The 7,500-nt window shown below is 32.2% G+C and overlaps 1 protein-coding gene and 1 long non-coding RNA gene across 2 annotated transcripts in view; one reads left to right on the forward strand and one right to left on the reverse strand.

Moving 5' to 3' along the window:
• Positions 1–3,886, reverse strand: part of LOC133535507 (uncharacterized) — a 22,754-nt gene extending 18,868 nt beyond the window's left edge. Inside the window, exon 1 of the long non-coding RNA XR_009802236.1 lies at positions 3,672–3,886. This is a non-coding gene — a long non-coding RNA (uncharacterized LOC133535507). The remainder of the gene's footprint in view (positions 1–3,671) is intronic.
• LOC133535502 (keratin, type II cytoskeletal 8-like) overlaps positions 1–7,500 on the forward strand; it is a 34,187-nt gene that overhangs the window by 3,128 nt on the left and 23,559 nt on the right. The window lies entirely within an intron of this gene.

Below are 7,500 nucleotides of genomic sequence, written 5' to 3' on the forward strand. Positions count from 1 at the left end.
AACATAAAAAATGCCATAAGTTCCTCACAAAAAAAAAAAAATTCAAAGTGGAATATTTGATGTGAAGTAATCAGAGTCTTAAAAAGATCAACAAGTAATAATAGATTTTATTATTTTGGGCAATATTTTGGGCAAAAAACCCTTAAAATTTGCAAAAAAAACGTAAGTGTTAAAAAGTAAAAATTGGTCACATATATATATATATATATATATGTATGTATATATATATATTTTTTTTTTATATTTATTTTTTTACTTAAATCTTAGTATTAACTTCAAAACTATCTGTCAATATGAAGTTTTATTTGATTTATTTTTTATATATTTATATATTATGTACTTGTTGTGAATAAAAACTACTTAAAACCCCAGTTTTTTATGGCAAAAACATGAAATATCCCACAATTTCAAAAAACAAAATAAAAAACTTTTTTTTTTAAATAGCAAAAACATAAAAAATGCCATAAGTTCCTCACAAAAAAAAAAATCAAAGTGGAATATTTGATGTGAAGTAATCAGAGTCTTAAAAAGATCAACAAGTAATAATAGATTTTATTATTTTGGGCAATATTTTAGGCAAAAAACCCCTAAAATTTGCAAAAAAAATGTAAGTGTTAAAAAGTAAAAAATTGGTCATATATATATATGTATGTATATATATATATGTACGTATATATATATATATATATATATTTTTTTTTTTTTTTACTTAAATCTTTATATTAACTTGAAAACTATCCGTCAATATGAAGTTTTATTTGATTTATTTGTTATATATTTATGTATTATGTACTTGTTGTAAATAAAAACTACTTAAAGACCCAGTTTTTTATGGCAAAAACATGAAATATCCCACAATTTCAAAAAACAAAATAAAAACCAATTTTTTTTACATAGCAAAAACATAAAAAATGCCATAAGTTCCTCACAAAAAAAAAAATTTCAAAGTGGAATATTTGATGTGAAGTAACCAGAGTCTTAAAAAGGTCAACAAGTAATAATAGATTTTATTATTTTGGGCAATATTTTGGGCAAAAAAACCTTAAAATTTGCAAAAAAAACCTAAGTGTTAAAAAGTAAAAATTGGTCATATATATATATATATATATATAATTTTTTTTTTTTTACTTAAATCTTTATATTCACTTCAAAACTATTTGTCAATATAAAGTATTATTTGATTTATTTTTTATGTATTTATATATTATGTACTTGTTGTGAATAAAAACTACTTAAAAACCCAGTTTTTTATGGCAAAAACATGAAATATCCCACAATTTCAAAAAACAAAATAAAAACCAATTTTTTTTAAATAGCAAAAACATAAAAAATGCCATAAGTTCCTCACAAAAAAAAAAATTTCAAAGTGGAATATTTGATGTGAAGTAATCAGAGTCTTAAAAAGGTCAACAAGTAATAATAGATTTTATTATTTTGGGCAATATTTTGGGCAAAAAAACCTTAAAATTTGCAAAAAAAACCTAAGTGTTAAAAAGTAAAAATTGGTCATATATATATATATATATATAATTTTTTTTTTTTTACTTAAATCTTTATATTCACTTCAAAACTATTTGTCAATATAAAGTATTATTTGATTTATTTTTTATGTATTTATATATTATGTACTTGTTGTGAATAAAAACTACTTAAAAACCCAGTTTTTTATGGCAAAAACATGAAATATCCCACAATTTCAAAAAACAAAATAAAAACCCATTTTTTTTAAATAGCAAAAACATAAAAAATGCCATAAGTTCCTCACAAAAAAAAAAAAATTCAAAGTGGAATATTTGATGTGAAGTAATCAGAGTCTTAAAAAGGTCAACAAGTAATAATAGATTTTATTATTTTGGGCAATATTTTGGGCAAAAAACCCCTAAAATTTGCAAAAAAACCGTAAGTGTTAAAAAGTAAAAATTGGTCATATATATACATATATATATATATATATATATTTTTTTTTTTACTTAAATCTTTATATTAACTTCAAAACTATCCGTCAATATGAAGTTTTATTTGATTTATTTTTTATATATTTATATATTATGTACTTGTTGTGAATAAAAACTACTTAAAAACCCAGTTTTTTATGGCAAAAACATGAAATATCCCACAACTTCTAAAAAAATAAATAAAAATGAAATATTTTTAACGTACATTTTTTTTCTTAAATAATTTATTAATCAATCCAACAAAACAATACACAACAACACCATAACAATGCAATCCAATTCCAAAACCAAAACCCGACCCAGCAAAATATATTGTTGAAAAATAGGTGGTGATGTATTTTAGAAAATATTTATTAATACATTTTAATTTTTTTATTTATTTTATTAAATTTTTTTTTTTTAAATATGAATTGATTTCTAATCAGAATAATTGAAAATTAGGATTGATTCGGAAGTCAATCGGTTCTTTTGGAGCACCCCTGACTCTGCAAATGCTAGAAAATACTGCTTTTTTTAAAATCGTAGGTCCATTCGTATAATGAGATGCTACACACAGAAAAAGATGAATTTCGCGCTACATACGAACCAAAAGTGCTAACTTCTCAATGGGCGCCATACTTCCCAGACCATAGAACGTAGCGATTTATAAACCGTACCCAATAATTGGAGTAAGAATGACTTATTTCCATATGTAAGCCACACTGGACTATATAAGCCGCAGATATATACATCGTGCAATGAGTTATTTACACAGAAATATTTTGTAAATGTAAATGGTGTCCGTAAAACGGCAGTAAAACGGCTGATCAAACAAAACAGAAGTCATTGTCAGCTAAAGGAATTAGTGTAAACTGAAACAATACCAAAAGGACACCATTGTAAGTTAATAATACTTAATACACACATTCGTAAACGTGCTAGCATATTAGGTCATGCTAATGACGCTAGCTTGATTACATCACAATGTATCACATAGGACTAAGATTTAGTAAGTCTGAATTGTTTTAGTTACATTGTAAATCTTGGGAAGGTTACTTGGAGCGATGAATGCAGAATCGACGTGCTATGGACGACGAGAAGGCACGGCACTTCTACTTCCGGTTCAAAGCTTTTAAAACGGCAGGAAACACTTGAAGGCATTCGCCGAAAAATGGCGCCGTAGCACAAACAACAACACACCAATCTGTGTTTTAATCAAAAGCATTTGCTAAATATGTAAATTTGCCGCGCCGTTGTTACAAGCCTCGGGGTTCAAAGCCTTGGGAAAAAAAAATAGCAGTTCTTTTGGAGGAGGGAGACGATGGACAGATTCCGGTCAGAGAATCCTTTTATCCTCTTTATTGCTGAAAGGCAGATGTGAATGTGTGTGTTTGTGTGGTCTAAACAAATAGAGAAAAGAGTAAAAATGACAAGCTACTTATGTACTCATTAATATGCAGCAATATAACATAAAGGTGTGCATAATAACAACTTATATACTGCACTTAACTAAGTTTCTAAGCTTTAGAGCCATATATGGCGATTATGTCGTCTTTGCCGCCATCTAGAGGCCAAACTACGCCATCGCAGTTGCAATGGCGTTACTTAAACGTGATTAATTATCTCTCAATTCACCCAAAGACATCTGAAGTTAGCTCACGATGGACCAGACGTGTGTAGAAGTAGCAAGGAGTACGACATTCAGAGAAAATGTTGTAATAATACGACCAAACTTACAGTTAGTCGTCGACGCTGGCTGCCATTATTGATCGAAACCGGCTGTTCTGAAAGAGGAAATGACGTCACCGATTGACCTATCAACTTAAAGGTACAGGAACATTACAGAAGTGGCTTTCGGACGGGCTTATTTCGGTATTTCAAAACATATTTGGGAAGAACTGACAATAAGAGAGTCTCATAAGTCGGGGCCATTAGATTCGAAGGAAAATGGGCTATTTTGACAAAGACCTGCTTAAAAGAGGATATGACGTCACAGATCGACCACCAAATTAAAGGCACAGGAACGTTACAGAACTGGTTCATGGCACACAATAGACTTTCGTACGGGCTTATTTCCGTATTTAAAACATATTTCGTAAAAACTGATAATAAGAGAGTCTCATAAGTCGGGGCCATTAGATTCGAAGGAAAATGGGCTTTTCTGACAAGGACCTGCTTAAAAGAGGATATGACGTCACAGATCGACCAACCAAATTAAAGGTACAGGAACATTACAGAACTGGCTTTCGTACGGGCTTATTTCGGTATTTTAAAACAGATTTCGTAAAAACTGACAATAAGAGAGTCTCATAAGTCGGGGCCATTAGATTCGAAGGAAAATGGGCTATTCTGACAAAGACCTTCTTAAAAGAGGAAATGACGTCACAGATCGACCAACAAATTAAAGGCACAGGAACGTTACAGAACTGGTTCATGGCACACAATAGACTTTCGTAAGGGCTTATTTCCGTATTTAAAACAGATTTCGTAAAAACTGATAATAAGACAGTCTCATAAGTCGGGGCCATTAGATTCGAAGGAAAATGGGCTTTTCTGACAAGGACCTGCTTAAAAGAGGAAATGACGTCACAGATCGACCAACCAAATTAAAGGCACAGGAACGTTACAGAACTGGTTCATGGCACACAATAGACTTTCGTACGGGCGTATTTCCGTATTTAAAACAGATTTCGTAAAAACTGACAATAAGAGAGTCTCATAAGTCGGGGCCATTAGATTTGAAGGAAAATGGGCTTTTCTGACAAAGACCTGCTTAAAACAGGAAATGACGTCACAGATCGACCAACCAAATTAAAGGCACGGGAACGTTACAGAACTGGTTCATGGCACACAATAGACTTTCGTACGGGCTTATTTTCGTATTTAAAACAGATTTCGTAAAAACTGATAATAAGAGAGTCTCATAAATCGGGGCCATTAGATTTGAAGGAAAATGGGCTATTCTGACAAAGACCTGCTTAAAAGAGGAAATGACGTCACAGATCGACCAACCAAATTAAAGGCACAGGAACGTTACAGAACTGGTTAATGGCACACAATAGACTTTCGTACGGGCTTATTTCCGTATTTAAAACAGATTTGGTAAAAACTGACAATAAGTGAGTCTCATAAGTCGGGGCCATTGATTCAAGGAATGATTAATTGATACTTTTATTATTAGATTGCACAGTACAGTACATATTCCGTACAATTGACCACTAAATGGTAACACCCCAATAAGTTTTTCAACTTGTTTAAGTCGGGGTCCACGTTAATCAATTCATGGTAAATAGAATGGGGATTGTGCATGAACATAGACCAGATGCAAAACGGAAGTCCGTCCATCTTCTTCAACTTATCGAAGGCAGGGTGGCGGGGGCAGCAGCCTAAGCAGGGAAGCCCAGACTTTCCTCTCCCCAGCCATTTTGTCTAGCTCTACCGGGGGATCCCAAGGCGTCCCCAGGCCAGACATAATCTTTCCAACGTGTCCTGGGGTCTTCCCCGTGGTCAGACGTGCCCTAAACCCCTCCCTTGTTATGGGAAAGTCATCCTTTGCCATTCCTAGTATAAAATAGTGTTACGTTCTTACTTATATCTGCCAGTATACTTGCTATGAAAGCACTAAAACATACCGGTGGTGTGAGTTGACATTATTCACCCAAGGGATTTTAGTTATTAGAGAGTTCCGCTCGGACGGTTTTACACGGGACACATTTCGGGCGTTGTTGAGCCACGGATGAGGAGATGCTGCTCCGTTATTGATTGAAGTCAAGTCTGAACAGACTTCATTGAGCTGAACATGATGATAAGGTTTGATGTTAGCCCCGCAGACGGACGCCGACGCCGCCGGGGATTGATCGGCTGCTATCTGGCGGTTCTTGTTTGAGAAATGTGGGCAAGGAATTTAACCTGTGGCCCACTATTGTCAAAAAAACTGGACCAAAAGTCACATACCGTCGTAAAAACTACACACCCGTGCACCCTTGTTGGCTTTGACCCCGCCCAGGGGATTGTCACACAGTTCTTGGTTCATGTCTTCACAATGGACTGTGCAATAATCAGTGGGACATGAGTACATGGTTATTCATGTCTTCACAAGGGGACTTTGCAATAATCAATAGCTAAACATGCTTCGCTACACACCAAAGGAGGATTCAATAGCTCACCGCTAACAGCAAGCTAGCACCTCTGAATGTAAACAAATGCCATGGGTGGATCGACACCTGACATCCACTGTAATGATACCAAGTATCGTCACAAAGTTCATATCATGTTTATAAAGTCAGTAAATACATCCCTGGACACACGAGTACTTTGAATATGACCAATGTATGATCCTGTAACTATTTGGTATCGAATTGATACCTAAATGTGTGGTATCATCCAAAACTAATGTCAAGTATCAAAGAAGAGAAAAATAAGTGATTATTACATGTTCACAAAAGTGTAGATAGAACATGTTGAAACAGAAAACAGCGCGACACCTACCCTTTACATCAGTATTTTTTAACCATATTATTATTGGTTTATTAGGTATTATATTTTATTGTATGATTCCGCAAGTACTTGGTTTCGGATCAATACCTTAATGTGTGGTATCATCCAAAACTAATGTCAAGTATCAAAGAAGAGAAAAATAAGTGATTATTACATGTTCACAAAAGTGTAGATGGAACATGTTAAAGCAGAAAACAGCGCGACACCTACCCTTTACATCAGTATTTTTTAACCATATTATTATTGGTTTATTAGGTATTATATTTTATTGTATGATTCCGCAACTACTTGGTATCGGATCGATACCTAAATGTGTGGTATCATCCAAAACTAACGCAAAGTATCCAAGTAGAGACGAATAAGCGATTATTACATTTTAATAGAAGTTTAGATAGAACATGGTAAAACAGAAAATAAGCAGATATTAACAGTAAATGAACAAGTAGATTAATAATCCATTTTTTTTTATAGTTTGTCCCTCATAATGTGTACAAAATAATAGGTAGATGAATGACACAATATGTTACTGCATAAGTCATCAGACTAATTCGGAGCCTTTGTATGATTATTTGCCATCCAAACAATACCCCGTTTGTTGACAAGAAGATATAGACAGCCATTGAGATTCTTTGTTAATCAGCGGTAACACAATCCGGTGAAATTTTTTTCCAAAGAGCTGTCCCCCGCCTTTTAAAAGCACAAACACACGCAATTGAGACACAAACATAAGATATTTGAATTATGTTTTTGAAGTAAGGTATAAATTACTTTCCCTAGTAATGAAATAGTAGTTCCGCTAGTAATTAATTTACTTTTTCGGTAAAGTAACAAGTATCTATAGTTAATTACAAAATAAATAAATAAATAGATAATAATAATAATACAATAAATAAATAAATATATAAATAAATAAATAAAAACAATAAATAAAAATAACTATTATTAATTGTTAATAAATAAATAAACAAATAAATAAATAAACAAACATAAATAAATATATAATAATAATAATAAAATAAAAAAAATTTAAAAAATAAAATAAAAACAATAAATACATTAAAATAATAAT

The sequence above is a fragment of the Nerophis ophidion genome, linkage group LG16 (assembly GCF_033978795.1).
Source record: "Nerophis ophidion isolate RoL-2023_Sa linkage group LG16, RoL_Noph_v1.0, whole genome shotgun sequence".
NCBI classification, from domain to species: domain Eukaryota; kingdom Metazoa; phylum Chordata; class Actinopteri; order Syngnathiformes; family Syngnathidae; genus Nerophis; species Nerophis ophidion.